Genomic DNA, 18,301 nt, shown 5'->3' with positions numbered 1-18,301 from the left:
CATTTAATAAATTGTAAACTTTGATTGGAATCCTGTTTGAGACTAAATTCATTTATCACAGTCAGTGACAGTCCTTCAGGCTTTTAACATCCTTTTAATTTCTTTTTCTGTCCTCTCACCCACCTCTGCTACAACCTTTAAGCCCCCGTTTGATGGCTGTATGGCATGAGAGGTGTCCTGGCTCACTGGGAGATGAGACTTCTGCTCCCTGCGGGCTGGGGACAGGCTGCCCCATTAGTTTGCAAAGCGCCGGTGCCTGACGCCTGTCCCCAAAATAACACCGACACAGCGCGGTGGCGAAGGAGAGCCATCCCCCGTGACGTCCCGTTCAAAGGGAGCCGACTCTATCCGGCATTAATAGTTGAGGAATATTTTTCCTTGTCCTCAGGTTGATGAGGCAATAAATAACTGCATCTGCTGTGTTCAGCTTCTTTACGGGAGCTGCTAGTCGCTGAGTACTGGGAGGCAAGGTGGGTGGTAGCATAGGCTAGGAAAAAAGAAAGGGGAAAAAAGAAAAATCAAACAGTGGAAGAACCCAGTTTGCTTTCCCCTCTTGCTTGTTGTTTTGTCTTTCTTGATTCTGGAATATTTAGCAGCTTCTGGAACGTGTTTTTGGACTCAGTGGGAATTAGGGGAGAAAAAGAGAGGAAAATCCCCAGGATCTCTCCTTCCACCACATGTTTTAACTGGATAATGTGCAGCTCCAGTGGGTGCCTATTCTGTATTGATCAGCAAGTCAAGAATGAGCACTTTGCTGATCTCACCACCCGCCTGCGATGAATCCTATGGAGAGCAGGACAGGAAGGGTTTTGTTGCAATGAGGTATCCGAAAGGATAGATGCTGAAAGCAATAGTGCCGAAAGAAAACACGGCCAGATGCTTTGCTGCACCGGGACTTATTTCTCTCTCTCCCACCTCCGAGCAGGCCCAGCTAGGTGAGGGCATGGGGCGGCCGGTTCCAATCGTGGCATGAGAAGTGTGTCCTTGCTGCCATGTCCCTCTCCCCATCCCAGCAGTGCAGGACCCGGGGAGCAGCTGGTTGAGCTCAGCTCCATGCACAGCGGCTTGGCCAGCTGTAGCTTCTGGCTGGGTGATGGGGAAGGTCCATCCCACCCAGCGGAGCAGTCCCTGCTCTGACAGCTTCATCTCAAAGCGCAGCCCTGCCCAAGGGATGCTCTAGCAGACAAGTGGCTGCTTGTTCTCTCCATCTCCCTGCCTTTAATCGGGGCAGTGTCCACCCCTGCCAGCCTGGAGCTGCGGCTCTCCGCCTTTGGGGGACACCGGGAAGAAGCGCAGGGCTTTCTTCCAGCTCATGGGGGGATTTCTCCCACCCCAGGTCCACCGTCTGCGCTGGCAGGAGAGGAGCACCAGTGGCTGCCAAAGCCACTGGCGGGAGGGATCGCTGCGTCACCCCGTCTTGATTTACTACAGCCCTGTTCCCACTGCACTGAGGAACAGATGGAGACATTCGGTCCTTCTGACTTTGGGGCTTTGCAGAATTCCACAAACATGCTGCTTTTTTTTTTTTTTTTTTTTTGGGGTCTTAAATCCTTTTGAGCAGGGAAGCTTCAATGAATTTTAAATAAGCTCTCGAAGCTGTGCATTAAAACCTAACGAGCCAGAATATCAATTATGCTGATGTAAATGAGGAGTAGCTCCAGGGAAGTAAGCAGTGGCTTTGGGTTGATGCTGGTGTCGAGAGATCAGGACCTGGCTGAGCAAGGTGGGCAGAATTAAACCTGCTTTCTTCTTCCACCCATCAGGGTCATGGCTGTGCAGAGGGAGGCTGAACAGTTAAACCCTGAAGGTGAAGAGAGTGAGGAGCTGGCCCTTCAGAGGAGACTTTAAAATCTAGGGTAGCTGGAGATGCAGGAGACCTCTGGTCTCCTGGGCTGGGGAAGCCAAGGATATCACACACTGAGCATCGTCCTGCTCCGGGGCACAGGCAAAGCCGTCGTCTGGTCGGACCTTCATTGCTCAGTCTTTGCTGGCACCTTTGTGCTCTCTAGCTTGTCTCGCTGCTTCGGCTTTGGACACCTCAGTCTGCGCCAGTCCCTCTAGCTAAGAGGAGTGGATCTGGCTGGGTGTCCGTCCTGCAGGCTAATGCACCAAAATCCTGATCTTTCCTGCAAAGTCCCCGTCTCCTCTGGCTCATCCCCATCAACTCTGATTAGAAAAAAGGAGCCACCAATTTTCCTTGCAAGAATCCTGCCTCTTGCCAACTCAATGGGGATTATTGATGTTATATTTGTCCTGGCCATTTAGGAATTGAAGAGCATTTAGCCCTTCTAAATTTCATCTTTACCATTTGCATTTGAGCTCGATTTTCTCTCTATTAAGTTTAATAGTGCTTGCTGTTTTCTTTCATGTAGCAATTAAACCCCCTAAATGCAAATGTAAGTGCAGTTTGGTCAAAAGCTACATCCAGCACTGTTGGCTCCAGCGTTTGCAGGCTCTGCCCCAGGCACTGTAGCAGACCTCAGGTTTGGGGGTTACTGGTCACCGCTTTAATGAATTTTTGACAGTTCTTGAAAGGTAACCTCTTTCTTTTATAAGCCAGCTTTGATAGTGCAGAACTAAATCACTGGAAGAGATTGAATCTGGGTGGCTGATGAGTTTGTGTTTAACTTCTTGGCCTGGCTCAGCCGCCAGGAGGGAGGGCTGTGCTCTCCCAGCCTCGGTGGTGGGTCCAGTGGCAGCCCCAGGGCTGCTGAACATCGTGGGATGGTGCAAAGATAGTCCCTGGTTCAGCTGTGCTTCTCGGTCCTCCTTCAGTGCTGGATCCCTCTTGGGGAACGGGAGTCATCACCTGGGCATGATGCCGATGCAAACTCCCTGTGTCCAGGGGAAGGAGTCAAGTCTCCAAAACCATCTTTGCTTTTTGCTGGTTTGATTTATGGTGCAGAGCATCTTTGTCATGGGAAGAGCCTTCGGGAACAGCTCTGGCACTTCACAGCAGCACCCACCCCAGGTGTCATCGTGCTTTTGGCTTTCTGTGAGCGTCCTTCAGAGCTGTCCTCTAGGGATATGTCCTGGCACAGTCCTGCCACCCTCTCCAGGGGACTCCCAGGGATGGGGACCGCATGTGCGAACACCTTAAAGCCTTTCTCCCCAGGATCTTGCTGCACCCTGGCTGGCTGTGGAGTCTGCTGTGACGTGGGCTACATCTCGCCCTGTCCGTGGTGACATTTCTCCAAAAATCTGAATGCTGCGAGGAAGCCACCAAGACTCGTGGTGTGCATCCTACAGAGCACTGTGGGAATGAGCAGAGAGATCAAATTCCACAGAGAAAGCCTGGGAGGAGGGGAGAAGATCTAAATAACTGGCATTAATCCCGAGGCTGACACATGACGTGCATCCATGTTATAGAGGAACACACCGTATGCAGGGAGGAGACGGGAGCTTTTATCTTCTCCATTTAAACCTTCTTCCTTCGCTTTCAAAGCATGCAAGAATTTTCCCTGGGTGCCCAATTTGGCGAGCACAGGGCTGGGTTTTGACTTCACAATGAGACTCTGAGGAGCCCAGAAAATCCTCTTTTTTAGTTGAAATCACTGCTTATTGGCATTGGGTGGATGGTAACTTTGCATCACCATTGTCTGCTCCTTGGCACGTGGGTTTGGAATGCTCTTGGGGAAGGATGGCCAAAATTTTTTGGTGATGAGCTGGGCTCCAGGGAGAGAGCTGGGTCGTGGTGGTGATGAAAAGCATTGCTAGGAGTCCCCAGGATGCTCCTGGGACAGTGGGATGTGGGGCGAGCTAGAACTGCTTGCCACAGCCTCGCTGGGTGCAAAGTCTCCAGCTCCAGCTTCGCTCCTGCAAGCCAAACCGAGCAGGGATTAGCTGATACCTGACAACGGACAAAGTGTGCCCGTCTGGGATTCACTGTGGTCTGGCAGGGCTGGGGTTGGTTAATTAAACCATCAGTGTCTGCAGCGCTGGTGTGGCATCGCTACAGGAATGGCCGCCGGGATGCTTAACCCTCCTGAGTGTCAGCCCCAGGCATCTGCAGAGCATCTTTCCTGAGCCTGCTTTCCCCAAAAACGCAGGCTCACGTGACTGCACTGCTGCCTTGTCCCCATCCTCCAGCACGACATGAACTGTCGAGCCACTTGATAAAGCATTAAAGGTTTCAAAGGTAATTAAGTTCTTACAAGTTGGTGTGCTTAAACAGCAAGGCAGAGGAAAAAAACACGTCTGCCGGAGAGCTGTTGAAGCAGGTGCTCAGCCTTTATTAGACATCAGAGAATCTACTCGGGACCCCACAGAAGTGGCCTGTGGCAGGGGGGCGAGTCTGCGGTGCCACGTGGTCTCTGGGGGAACCCCAAGATTAGGAGAGCTCTGGGGGCCCTGACCCACAGGGAAATGCTCCTGGAGCTGTTGCATGGGGTCTGCACGGGGCAAACCCAGCTGGGAGGGAGGAAAGAAAAGCAAAACGTGTATTTAATCCATTTTGGGGGAAACTGAAGCCGACTGATGCTGTAAGGAGGAATGAATCAAGGCAGGAGAAGCGGGATGTGGGTGGGAGAGGGCCGGTGCGCATCTTGGGTGTTATAGAATTGCCATTTCCAAAACATCCCGAACTTTTGTATTCATTAATTTAGTGGCCGATGCTGCAGCAGATAAATCCAGGGCAGGTTTGTAAATGCTGCATTGCTGGCAGCCAAAACACAAATACAACCTGAACGGCTGCCAAACAGTAAAAAGCAGGAAAAAAAAGCTCTGTGTCAGGATTTACAGCCCTAGAAAAGAAAAGGCTACAGCAGCCTGCTCAGGTGGGCTGGGAAGGGGCTGGCCTGGCCCCAGACTTCCCTCCCTGGGGGCAGATATTGGGAGGACAGAAAGAAAAGCCATTTTCAGGCTATCCACAGCACTGGGGGGCGTCCTGGAAAGGGATTTGGGTGTTTCTCAGGGCTCTGTGATGCTGTAGGCTGAGAGAAAGCCACATTTCAGCAAGTGGATGGATGCAAAAATGTGTAAAAAATCTGTTTGTGGTTGCAGGTTTGGTGGGTCCCGTCCTGGCCAGAGCAACGCTGCCGCTCGCCTGGCCGTGGGCATCCCGTTCAGCCATCACCACCGCTTCTGCCCAACTTGAAACACACTCAGAGCCCAATTTTTCTTGCAGTCAGGGCTGGTTGTGCTGCTCATCGCTTGAGGTGCCTGGCGTTTCCTATGATAGGACTTTGGTTTTCAGCTGCTTGTCGCTTTTTTGCCAAAAATATTGAGGCTGAAATCGTAGAGCTCTTTCCAAGAATAAAGGGAAAGAGGAAGGCGAGCTCTCCCTTTGCAGGTCATTGCAAGCAGGCAGCAAGTCATCAGCACCAGCCCCTGCCTTTCGTTCCCCTTCTGCAGAAATGGGAAAACGGCTTTGTGTTTAATTAATGCTGCCTATCGCAAAATACCACTGCTTGTTTGTGCCAACCTCCCTGCCCGCAGCTGGGTTAACACAGAAACATGGTATTGCTGCTGCAGTGGTTCTTTGCCCACAGTCATGCACTATTTTCCCTTTTTTCCTTCCCTTTTTTCCTTCCCTTTTTTCCTTCTTTTTTCCCTCTTTTTCCTTCCATTTTTCCTTCAATTTTTTTCCTTCCTTTTCCCTTCCCTTTTCCTTCCCTTTTCCTTCCCTTTTCCTTCCCTTTTCCTTCCTTTTTCCTTCCTTTTTCCTTCCCTTTTCCTTCCTTTTTCCTTCCTTTTTCCTTCCATTTTTTCCTTGCTTTTTCCTTGCTTTTTTCCTTGCTTTTTCCTTGCTTTTCCTTCTTTCTTTTCTTGTTTTTTCCTTTTTTCCCCTTCTTTTTTCCTTTTTTCTTTCCTTCCATTTTTTCCTAGCAGGTAGGTTTTACATTCCTTGAGCAGCTGCTGCCTGTTCGGAGTGGGGATCTGCCCGGTGCCTCCCATCCATCTCCAACAGCTCAGATGACCCCATGGGTATCTCATGCCTGAGTTAACATCCAAGGATGGGCTGGGGAGGACCTTTCCCCAGCCAGCAGCAGGACGGAATTTCTCCATCTGCCCCATGGGGAAAGCTCCCCTGGCATATTTCATACTGGGCTCCAGAAGTCAGAGAAACCAAAGGACACAAAGAAATTCAAAAAAAGCAGAGGACCATGCAGGACCAAGTTGACTTCCAGTCCTGGGCGTGTGTTGTCTTCTGCTGGCTTGGATTCATGCCTTGACTTGTTGGGATGTATAAGGAGGTGTTTTGTCCCACGGCGCAAGACTCGACGTTGGCTGGTTGGTGTTCTGCATGTCTAATTTATTTCACTGCAAAGGCATATAATGATGCAGATAAAAGTTATTGATCTGGCGGCGCTGGCAGCAGCCGCCGAGCGCAGCCGTGCCACTCAGTCCTGCCTGTCGCCGGTGCCACCCCAGGGTGCTGGGACACGGTGATAGGAGGTGGCACAGGGTGCCGGGGCCCCGCTGAGCCTGAAGGAGAGGACAAGGAAAAGCGATGCTGCCAAAGCAAAGGTTGAATTCATCAAGACACCCAGATCTGATCCTCTGAACTGCAAATCACGGTCAGGTTTTGCATGGAAATTCAGGTGAGGTTTTGCAGGTACGTTTGTGGGTGCAGTCCCGTGGACTCAGGCTGCGGCGGGGGGTGTCCGGGGGCATAAGCTCATCCTGGGTTATTTTAAGGTCTTTTTTCCTGCTGTCTTAAAAGGAGGCAGCTCTGGGACAGACTGGTTCTGTTCATGTGTGGTCTCTGCCCAAGGGATGCTGGCCGGAGCTGTGATCCCAGCGGCATTGTGGCATGTGCCATGGTGATGCGGTTACGGTCACCCTTCCTACCCTCACTTGGACCTCGGGGGCAGCCAGGCATGGGCACAGGACCTGGCACCAGGGATGCTTTTGCCAAAGCTCCGAGGCTCTGGGGAATGTGTGTGTCCCCAACTGGGTCACCTCCTGCCCACGGCCAGGGATGCGCTGGAGCCAGAGCGGGACGTGGCGAGAGATTTAGGCCACTCATCAGGATGCACCATCCGCCGTGTGTCGAAGCTGTGGCTGAGCTGTCCCTGAGATGTCATTGGGACACCAGGGCTGCGGCATGGCCACAGATTTACCGCTTTTGGCTGAAGACAGATTAAGGAGGATACGTAACTCCCTTTGCTTCCTAAGCAGGGAAGAGGCCGCTCAGCTTTTGCTCCGGTGATTGCAGGCAAGAGGTGGCCGCATCCAGCCATAACCAGGAATCCTGCTCTTCCTTCTGCAAACGCTTTCAGACTGGCTGTGGGGACAAGCAGAGGAGAGGAGGGGGCTGCAGGGCAGCAGGACGTGGCCAGCAGCAGCCGTGCAGACCACAGTTGTGTGGACGAGGAGCTCAGGAAATAATTAATAACAGAGTCCGTTCCATGGATGCAGGTGTGTCTGAGCAGTCTTGGAAATCAGGTCACTTTAATCTGTTCCTGGAAGAAAAAATAGATTTAACAAATGTTTCTGAGATTAGTAGCTGTGAGGGCGTTCAGAGCAGTCAGAAGCAGCTCCCGGCTGGCACCCAAGGGAGCTGAAGCTGCAGATGTAGACAGGCCGTATTTTGGGTGGGCTTTGCAGGAGGATGGGACAAATGATGGAGCATGTTGCAATGTGCACATTTGCCTCTGTTAATTTAGTGAGGGGCTGGTCCTGACTGTCACTTCTCCAGTGGCGGTGTGGGGAGGCACTTCAGAAGACCCTCCTGGCCTTGGCGATGCTTCTGGGGGTAGTCCGGGCATGGGGACTGGGGCCAGCCAGCCCCACAGCTGCACCCAGCTCCCCTGCCCCAGTTCCTGAGCTCTCGGCAGTGCTGGCATTCCTGACCAGAGGAGATGCCTTCTCCATCCTGCTCCGTGCAAGCCTGGATGGTATCTTGCTGTGCTCAAGGCTGACTTCCTGTAAGGAGAAAATAACCAGGATGGAGGTAGTTTTTCTTGCAATAAGGCCAATCCATGCCATCCTTTCACTGGTGCCAACCTTTGGTGTGTTGGCACCGAGGTTCTCGCTGGAAGCGCTGCATGCTAAACCCCAGGCAGCTGCTCCTCACAGCTGAATTTCTTCCTTCCTGCCCTATCTCCCACTTCTCGTGCAGGGATGCAGAGATGGGTCAGCTTCTTACCTGGAAGCACTGACTCATGAATGTCCACTGGCCTCCGTGGATGTGCAGAGATTTATAGCCGCAGGGCTCTGGGCTGTCATTCCTAATCCGTCAGCCGGTGCGGTGCTGGCACTAACAGGGTGCCTCCTCCCAGCTCCAGGGACCTTGTGCTGCCTCTGGCCAAATCTCCGTGGCTGGATGTGGGCTGTAGCTATTGGCAAGTCACTTGCTCTTCTTTAGTTATCTCTTGGTCCAAATAGAATGTATTTATTTTATCTTAAAATTTCCCAATGCAATAGTTTGAGGGGAGCATCCGTCTCTGACTTTGGCTGCGTCTGCTGAAGCAAAGTTCGAATACTCCCAAACACCCAGATCTGATCCTCTGGGAAAGAACTGCAAATTGCGGTCAGGTTTTGCATGGAAATTCAGGTCAGGCTTTGCAGGTGCATTTGTGGGCCCATCGGAGCGTAGGGTGGAAAGGTGCTGCCCATGACCCTGAGGCCAATGACCAGCCCAGCACCACCAGTGGCATCATACTAGAGCATCCTTTGGGGACTGGGATCGAATGAGATATGTCAAACCAAGCACTGAGCTCAAGCTGTCTGCGTCCTGCCTTAACCCTTTTGCCTGCAATCGTCCCCACTGCCGGGGAGCCAGGAAAATCTGCGTTTGCAGCATTATAGCAGGAGTAGCCACTCAGTTGAGGAGATGCTGCCCAGAGTCAGGGTGAAGCCTGGAAATCCCCACACGGGAGGTGGTTCTTGGGCAGCAATGCAAAAGTTAATCACTTGCTGTTATGTCCAGGAGCGATGTTGGCCGTGTGTGTCTGTCCGTCAGGCGAATGCCCAGCAATACATTTTATGATGTGGCTTCTATGCTGTGCACCTTTCTTGGGTCACAAGTGCAGTCACAGCATTTTATCTTCAGCAGGAAACCTCAGAGCTATAGATCTCCACTAACCGACTGCAGTTTGCCCAGCGATGGGTAACTTGTATTTATTGGTCTGATCTGAGTGACTTTCTCTGACCTTCTGCACGTTTCTCCTGGAAGAAGAATCGTACAAGTACCCTCCCGTGAGGATGCTCAGGTTGGACCTGTTTTTTTTCACTAGGGGCCTCTTTATCCAGGTTAACGGAATTGAGCATGAATACACGTTAACTACTAAGGAGCGTTTCTCAGCCTGCTGTTTTTTTCAAGTGTTTGTGTATTCAAGACTATCAAAGCACTCAGAGGCTGTTTTTCCTTTAAGCAGCAGCAATAAGACTCCACAGCACTAAAGATCAAAGCATCTAGCTCTGGCATATCTCAAAAACTCTCCTCTCCCTTCCATGCAGATGAGATGCAGGTGTTGGTGAGAATATTCATGCAAAGATATTCCAGGTTTAACCCTTCCCAGGTGCTGGGAGATTTGCAGAGGCTCCAGCTTGCTCCGAGGCCGGCTGCGAGGAGCTGTTTGTCCTCGCTGGGTGAGTGGAGCATCTCAGCAGGCTGCTCTTAGCACAGTTTGCTGTCTGGCTTGTGCATGGGATGAGGGATATCTCCTGGGTTTCTTCCCAAAACAAGGCATGCTGGTAGCACGGACAGCTGTAAATACACCATCCGCACGTCCTGGGAGCTCCAACCAGCCAGTTTTCAGCTCCGGAGTTAAAGCCTTGAGCTACCGGCCAAGAAACCTTTCCATTTGCAGCCCCGTCTCCCAGTCGCGTGAGAAACTCAGCTGCTGCTGCTTTAATTTTTCAAAGCAAATCGTTACCCTCAAGGCAGCGGCCTGAGCAGCAATCGATATCCTGCAGGCTTTGCTGGGAAATAAAACAAGCTGGAAATCAGCCCTTCGTATAAGACGGTTGCTGGTGGCTTTGGGCTAGGCGTGGCCCGTGGGCGCGAGGGGATGCTGAGCTGGTGCTCCCCGGGGACACAAATCGCAGCCCCTGCACCCTCCGCCTCCCCCGGGGCTGCCTGTCTGGCCTGGGATTTGCCCCTGGGATCGGCCCTAGCAAATCATTCCATGCAGGGAAGACTCAATAGCCAAATCCCTTTGTAGCGGTGTCTCACTCATGCTGTCATTTGGGTAGGACTTGATGACAGTATTGATTTCTAAGCTTGTTAAACAAGCTGCATGTGCTGGAAAAAGTCCCCTCTTGCTCAGTCCCCATGTGAGTATAACGCGTGCTGATTTAACCTCTTGATCACCATGTGAAGAATAGAGATTTGGGGGTGATCAGACTTGTCAAGACTTTTGCTGTGGATTCATATGGAAAAGGGAGCATGTACGGCACGGAGATGGGTCCCCACAAAAACCTGCTGTCCTACAGCCCTGCACAGCCACATCCCCAGTGCCAGCGCCGGGAAGGGACCTCAGCCCCCAGGCACGGCGGGTCCGGTGGGGCAGGGGCTGATGCTCAGTCCTGGAGCATTATAGGAATGTCTCCCTGAGGCTCCTTGTGGGTTTTAAATATTATTGGTTTCCTTTCTTGTAAGAGGGAACCTTCTGCCTGGGTTGACATCTTGAATCAAGGGGCAGAGCAGCATACCCAGGGTGCAGGAAAAGGATCCCACTAAAAATCAGAGAGAGGAGAAATAATAACAAATGAACGCTAAAGGGTAGGACCCATCATGCCCTGCCAGGGAGTCCTTGGACAGGATAACGACCAGTGGTCATGGTCACTGCTACTTGAAAAGACCAAGAAATTATTCCGTTGGTCTGGCTCAGGGACAGCCATGGTGTCTCTGGTGTCTCGGTGAGAAGTGCCGTGGTGACCCAGCGCTGCCATCCCTGCCACCTGAGCAGCCTTTCTGCTTCCATCCTGCAGATCTGTGTGCGATTCCCGGGCTGGGGAGGGATGGGGGAGCCGCCAGCTGAAATCTGCCTGCGTGTTTTGGCAGAATGGGAAGATATTCTGGGAGTCGGGCTGGGGAGCGAGTGGACACCTGCGTGCTGCCACTTGCTGCTGGGCTGGGCTTTTCTCTCCTGGTGTAAAATTTCCATTTGGAAGCTGCTGGAGAGTGAGATAAGAGCAGGGTGATGCTTCTCTGCTTCAAAGCGGAGCAGCCCACCTCTCTACGGGAGAGTGTTTCCAGGTTTCTGTGCCTGGCTGGGAATGTGGCCGCCTGCCTGGATGTCGCTATTCGCTGTGAGTTAATTATTGCAGATTGAACAAAAATCGCTGCTGGAGGCTACACCTCCCAGGCTGAGCTGGGGTTTGGTGTCCGTTATCTCTTCATATAAAATCTGGTGTGGGGCCGTTATCCTCGGTCACCAGCTGGAGGTAAGACCCAGTGCCACTGAGCTGGGCCAGCCACCGGGTCCCTGTTGGTCCCTGTTGGTCCCTGTTCAGGCTTCCCGACCCATGCATGGGCACATCTTGCTGCAGCCACCCCAAATGCCCTTGGAGTTGCTTATTTTGGGGGTGCAGCATTGCCTCCCCCAGCCCGCCCCGTGCGTTGCTGCGGGTGCCCGAAGGAGCGAGTACGGGGCATGCACAGACCCCCGGGTTTGCAGCCACCCTCTCGCACCTCTTCCCCTTTGGCTGGCGGCTGCGACAGCCCAGGCATCTCAGCCTACGGCCGTGGGGAATGGGAAGTGGAGAGACTCTATTTTAATATGCCGCTGTGGGTTGGTGACCTAGAAAAGCAGCTCGGAGAGCAAGAGTGTGAAGTCCAACCTCCCCCGCTGCAAGCGTGGCTGCTGTGCCGCCGAGCACAGGGTGACCTATATAAAGCGATGGAAAAGGTGTCGGGGGGTACTTGTCACCCAGCCCCAGGGCTGCAGCTCGGGACCCTTCTGTGGGCACCCCGTGCACCGTTGCCCTGGGCTTCAGAGGGGATGAGAGATGGATAAATGAATAAAACCCCTAGTTTGGCAAGGATGCGGCATAGCCAGGCATGCAGGGATGCAGTGGGTGGGATGCAGGCAGGTCCCTCCAACTGCCGTGGGATGGAGTGGGTCCGTCCCAGTGCTGGAGGGTGTTACCAGCAGTGACAACTGTTGTTATCGAATATATATTGGCAGTGGTGTAGTACAGCTGAAGCTCTGCGTTCATGGGTGGAAGGGGAGATAAAGCTCCTTCCTGCCCTCTTTTTAATGCGCCCTATCGGAAATAATTTAAATAATTTAAAGCTTACAGGCACATGCTCTTTGCAGTCTCTAAAATGAAATGAAGCCCAGTCATTTTCAGTCCAAACCAGTAAGTTTCTGAAACGCTGTATTCAGCTGAGTGGAAGACATGCCAATTAATTAAATCAGTAAATAAGTTACACTAATCCCATTAACAAAAGAGGAGCTGGAGATTAAATCTTTTATGGCACTTACTGAAAAATTAATGCAGGCAGTCTTTTAGGAAATATATTCTTTCCCTCACCTCACCAAGGATAATAGTGCAGTTATATAGGACAGAATGTTATCAGAAATGAAAAATGAATGTAAAACTAGCACATATCATATTAAAAGAGTGTAATGAGCTGCCTACAAGATTGAGCTAGGCCTGCTGAGCTTGGGGCTGTGCATCGCTGCTGGGACCATGGGCTGAGCCCCTGGGCTGGGCTGGGGGTCTGTGTCCTCCCCATGCCACCGCGGGGGCTGCAGGCAGGAGAGATGAGGGTGCTGGCAAGGGATTTGGGGTCCCTGTGGGTTTCCTTGGGACTTGGTAGTTCCAGGGTGAGGTGGTAAGTGGGCTGGGGAGGGGGATTTTTCTCCAGGGGTTGCCAGCACCTGGGATGGGTGGGATGCTGAAGTCCCCTCACTACAGACACTTTCCTGTGTCCCCAGTAGGGATGGGACCGGCGAGGGCTGACGTGCTGTGGAGATGCGCAGGGGATGGTAAAGGGCATGCCAGCATCCGCACAAGGTGCTTTTCCTCCTCTGTTTCTCCAGCCACTGCTTCTGCAGAAGATTAGAATCCCTTGTTACCAGTTCTCAGTGCAGCTGGGTGTCCCTGTGACACCCTGGCATCCAAATCAAGTGGCAAGGGGGAAAACTTGCTTTCCTTTCCCTTTTAATTTTTATTTTTTATTTATTTTTATTATGGTACTTTAATCAAGGGGAAGAGCATCCCCAGGGGCTTGGCAGACCCAAAAGCTCTGCTTTCTCAGGCTGCCCCAGACCAGCTTTCGGGAGCCCTAAAACACATCCTCTCCTCCCCAGCAGAGACTTGGTGGGAGCGTGACCCATGGAGGTGTCATCACTGTGGCACAATGATCCCCTCGTGAGGGATTCGGTGCTCCTGGAGCTGCCTGAAGGTTTTATAACATTGTCACGATGTGTTGATGGTGTTAGGGGTGGCGATGCCCTTCCCTGGGTCTGCGGCATGTGGCTGTAACAACCATCACCTCTCTGCATGGAAAGCTGCTGAGAACCGGGATGCACCCACGGGTGCATGGGGAGAGGGGCTTGGCTGTGGCACACACTGTTCTTTGAGAGCTGAGCCTGCACCTCCCAGATGCCTTGACCTGCTGTTACGGTTGTTTTTTGTGTTTATGTATTTAGCGTAAACATCCCACCCAGTGCTGAGTTTAATGAGAAGAGAAGCTGCCTCACGCTTTGTTTGGTGGGATTTTATCTCCTCTGGCTTGTGCCTTGCTCATTATTTTCTGAGCCAGCAGGAGCTTGGGCTGGAGGGGGACAAGGTGTTAATTAAATAGCATGGATCCGGCTGCATACTGTGGAGGTCCCGAGGGAGAATCTGATGGCTGGTTTTCTCCTGCTCTGGCCTAAGTCTTGGCTTGGCATTTTGTCCTCTTGAAAAAGTAGGCGCAAACTCTCTGGTCTGCAAAGTGCTGGGCACAACTGCCCTGGTTTTGGCTGCCAGTGTCTGTCCTGCTGCTCAGAGAGCTCTCGCTGGTGCCCATCACCCCCTTCTCCATCCTCCTCTCCCTCTTTTCTCCTCCACCTCTTTCTCCAAAACATAATTTACCAGTGAGGAGCTGCGCCGGGCAGCTGGTTATGGATTTCAGGTGTCGGGCAGTGGGTCCTTTCCCATCTCTCTTGCATGTCAAATAATTAAGTCAGCACTAAAGCACTTGGGTTGAGTGCGGTGGAGAGCACGTGCTAAGGTGGTTGGCGGTGAGTTACGATGCAGCCGGCACGTGTTTCTTGCTGTCGTGTCCCAGGGAGCTCCCGGGGGCATCCTTTGGGATCTGCGGCCAGGCAGGCTTGCGGGGGGAGTAGCTCGGCTTTTAGTGATTTACAGAAGCGAAAAATGCTCTCTTGGGCACCCGAGCTGCCATCAATCATTTTAATTTAACTCATGCAACCGTGCTTGGAGCTGTGGCTGCAAGGGGAGGGCTTGACATGCTCCTAGTTTATTTTTCCTGGTATTAGAGTCAGCAACAGCAGCTGTTACTCAGCCCTGAGCTTTTGTGTGCTTGAGCTCTGAGAGTTTATAGATTTCCACTGGAATGCTTTTAATCCCAATTAAAAACATTGAAGAAAAATTGTTTTATAAAGCTCGTATTCCTTTTTCCATGGTACTGCCCGACTCTGCAGATACCGGAGGGATAACCCCGGTGCTGGCTCATCGCTGCCTATCTTCTGTCCAGCACTTCAATTAGGTGCAACTAATTGGGCTATAAAACAAGGGGAGAGACTTCTTCCCAGAGCATCCGAGCAGTGGTGCAAGGGTGGCAACAGCTGAGTCAGCAGCATGGCACGTGCAGTGCTTTTGATGCTTTAATTTGCCTGCGCGGCTGTGTTTTCAGTGCACTGCCATCAGGCTGTGCTTGTGCAGCCACGCTGCCCTGGGGGAAAGCGATCCATCCCCAGCTCCATCCCTGGCTCCATCCCTGGCACCGGCTGCAGCCAAGGACAGGAGACAGCTGAGGTGAAGCCTCTCCACCACCTCCAGGTCTGGTTCTGGTGCTGATTTGATGCCTGGAGCTGTCTGTAGCCATGAACTTGGTTTTATTCCTCAATTATTCCCATTGAAATCAGTGGGGTTGCCGATGGTAATAAACCCAAGACTGTACGTAGTGCAGGATGGAGGCTCGCTTGATGCAGCGGTGCCCCGGACGCATCCAGCCTGAGCTTCTCTGACCTTAAGCAGGGAAACGCTGCGCTGCCCTAATAACCTCTGCGATTTTTGCCTCTGCACTTGAACTTGAGCGTGTGGGCAGGAGCTGCCGGTGCACGGTGCTGTGGCCGAGCGCTGCGGACGGGCTCCATCCGAGCCTCGGGGCAGGATGGCTCTGGGGTTGAACCGAGCATTTTGCTGCGTGCTGAGTTGGATCACAAGGGGAAATATAACAAATCCTTGAGAATTAGAGGGCTGGCAAATGTAAAAATAAACCTGAGAGGAAATAAATAAATAAAACTCCTGTGCTTTGATCTGCTGCAGATGTCAGACTGCCAAAATGTATTTATAATTCAACAAAAATCAAACTGCCTCTTTTATTTTAGAAGATGGGGTTAAAAAGGGGAGTGAGTGCCAGGTATTCAGAACAGAGAATTGCAGGTATTGCTTTTTTCCTTTCTGGAAAGCAAGTTTTAGATCTGATTTTCAAATTTCTGCACTCGCTGCTTCTTTTTGTGAATCTCCAAGGAAGGTGTCAAGACATATCAGCTTGAAAGTACTGTGCTCATCTCTCCAACTACTTTGCATAAGCGAGGCATTCTTTCACTAAATAAAAATACATAGTTGAGCCTGGAAGAGAAGATGATATCCATCAAGCATCTAGATGAATGCCAATCAACATTCAACCTTGAGTGGTGGAACACTTTCCTTGCTGAAGGCAGGAACACAATCCATCCTTCAAGGATTTCTGTCTCTTCAGGGATTTCTTTTTAAATCAGAAAAAAAAGTAGGATTTTCATGAAAGACTTACTTGCAACTGGTTAAAATCTTTTATATAAAGAAATCCAGCTACAGGAATGAGAAACTTTCCTTCCCCCCTGACTCAGGCATCACATCCTTGGCTATGGCTGAGTGTTGCTCAAAGCCTGTTTGTCTCCTGCTCGCAGAGGCAGCCCAGAGCCATGTCTCACCCCCTGGGCTTCATCTCACAGCATCCTTTTATCAAACTTTTTAATTAACTTTCTCTCCTTGGCCGCTCGTGCCAAGGTGTCAGGCCAGCTCTGATTTCCATCCCTTCCATCCACCTCACTTCACCTGGTGAGAGATGATGGAGGAACAACTGGTAGGAGAACTTCTGGAAAGTCACGAAAGCCCGAGGGTGCTGTGGTTCCCTACTGGAATATTGAGAGTGGGTAAAACGGGGCTGCTGGACTGAGGAACTTGGCATGAAAGCACATTGGTGAGCTGGGCTCCATCCCAGCCTGGCTCTAGCTCGCTCCCGGCTGTGAGCCGAGTACCCTACCCTCTGCACAGTCCCCGCCGCAGGGGAAGGGAGGTTGGAGATGTCTGGCCAGGGGGTGGGTTCAGGCTCCTGCCCCTTTCAGTTTATGAAGCCATAGGTTCCTCAGCTCAGGAACGGGGTTTCCCCTGTGCTCTAAATCACCTGCTTTCCCAATTCCCTGCAGTAACTGTCCCTGAGAGACCTGTGCTGAGCTGTGCTAAAGTCACCGTAGAGCTCGGCCGGAGGCAGCATGTTCCCCGCTTGTGCAGGGGCCTCAGGTTGGTCTTGAGGCTTAATCTGGGCAAGAGCTAGCAGGTTGTGGGATCCCCTGTGCTGCTTAAACCTGAGTGCAGGGGGCTGAAACCCCAGTGATGGGGAGCCTGGACGGGCAGGCAGCTCCCACAGCTTTTGGCTGATGCTGCAGGCGCTGCGTGGGGGAAGCGCCTGCCCCACTTCGGCCCCCCAAGCTGAAGGTGGGGAGATACTGGTGCAGGCAGCTGGAGGGGATGCGGGCAGGGCTGGGGGAGATGTCCAAAGCCCAGTATCACCCAGGTGATGTGTGTGTGTGTACAAAAACCTGCCGTGTCCCCCAGGGATGGGATGGGAGAGGGGGTGGGAGATGAGGATGGGAGAGGGTTGGGGAGGAGGAAGAATGGGAGAGGGGAAGGGATGGGATAGGGGAGAGGATGGGCAGAGAGGGAGTACCGCTGCCTCTAACCGCCCCCCTCCCCGAAGCTCGCTGCGGGAGCCGGGGGGGGACCCGCCCCGCTTTGCAAAAGGGCTGCGCCCCGGGGCGGGGGCGGCTCCCCGGGGCGGGCAAGGGAGCGGGGCCGGTCCCGGCCGTGTCCCCTCCCCGCGCCGCCCCCGCACCGCTCCGCAGTGCTGCCGGCGGAGCCGCGCTGCGCCGAGCCCAGCCCAGCCCAGCCCAGCTGAGCCCAGCCTAGCCTAGCCCGGGGGGAGAGGCCGGCGGTGCCGCGGCCCCCGGCCCGGCGGGACCACGGCCCAGGTAAGGGCGGGGGGGGGTCGGGGTCTCCCACGGCGCTGGAGCCGGGCGTGGGAGCGGGGAGAGCGGCAGTCGGGGGGTGGGGGTGTCTCGTCGCTCCTCTCCCCCGGGCTAGAGCCCCGGGGTGGGCAGGGGGGGAGCGGGGGCTGTGCTGGGGGTCCCCGCTCCGGGTGGGCAAGGGTCGGGGTGGAGATCCGTGGATGCTCGGCTCAGCCAAAGGTAATTCCCCTGCTCGCCTTCCTGCGGGGAGAAGCCGGCCGGGGAAAGTTGCAGCGTCCCGGAGCTGTGCGGGTGGTGGGTGACCTCCCCACGGCCGCGTGTCCCGTGGGAAGCCGGTGGCAGTGGCCGGAGTTGGCACCCGGCTCGGGTATGGAGCTGGCATCTCCCCTTCGGTGCGTTGTGGCGGGCGGAAGGTTGCTCTGGTCGTTGCTTTTGGACTTTGCTATGTATGGGCAACTTTGGAGCGCATTGGGCATTTGGGGGGGGGGGTGTTAAACCCCTAAAGTTGGCTCTTGACCCTTTTCCCAGAGTGTGAACAGGGAGAGCTGCGATGCCAGTGGGAGCTGAGCCCCTTCCCTGGGCATCTGGCAGCGGTGGGATGCAGAGACAGTCCTGGCCCCGGAGCGGAGAGTGTGCTGCAAGGGTGCTTTGGGTTTTCTGCTCCCTGTTAGGGCTCTGAAAAGGCATCGCTGCCCAGCTCAGGGGCTTGAGCAGGTGCCTTCTCCGCTCCTTTCCCAGGACAGACTAAAGTGTTGCAAATGGCATTTAAAGCTATTCAGAGTCATAGCCTGAAACCTCCTGGAAGCAAAACCAGTCACCTCAGAAAATAGGCTGAGTCTGCTAATGCTGCTGTTCCCAGGGACAGGTTGTTTCAGAGAGGGGACCTGATTATCTTTCTTGCTGGTGTCTTTCTATTAATTCTGATTTTGGGTATAAACTGG

The 18,301-nt window shown here is 53.1% G+C and overlaps 1 protein-coding gene across 4 annotated transcripts in view; it reads left to right on the top strand.

Annotated features, from left to right (window-relative positions):
* The first annotated feature begins 6,417 nt into the window (after window positions 1-6,417).
* RPH3A (rabphilin 3A) overlaps window positions 6,418-18,301 on the top strand; it is a 47,675-nt gene continuing 35,791 nt past the window's right edge. The window contains exon 1 of one of the 4 annotated variants that reach the window (XM_030025711.2): window positions 6,418-6,542. The gene's annotated coding sequence lies outside the window, so the exon portion shown is untranslated. Of the gene's footprint in view, window positions 6,543-17,152; window positions 17,364-18,301 lie in introns of those variants that run through there. The other 3 variants (XM_030025713.2, XM_030025714.2, XM_030025712.2) reach the window with 3 other exon arrangements.

This window comes from Aquila chrysaetos, chromosome 9, assembly GCF_900496995.4.
Source record: "Aquila chrysaetos chrysaetos chromosome 9, bAquChr1.4, whole genome shotgun sequence".
Classification (NCBI taxonomy): Eukaryota; Metazoa; Chordata; class Aves; order Accipitriformes; family Accipitridae; genus Aquila; species Aquila chrysaetos.
The sequence above is the reverse complement of the archived record's forward strand: the minus strand, read 5'-3'. Positions and strand labels throughout refer to the sequence as shown.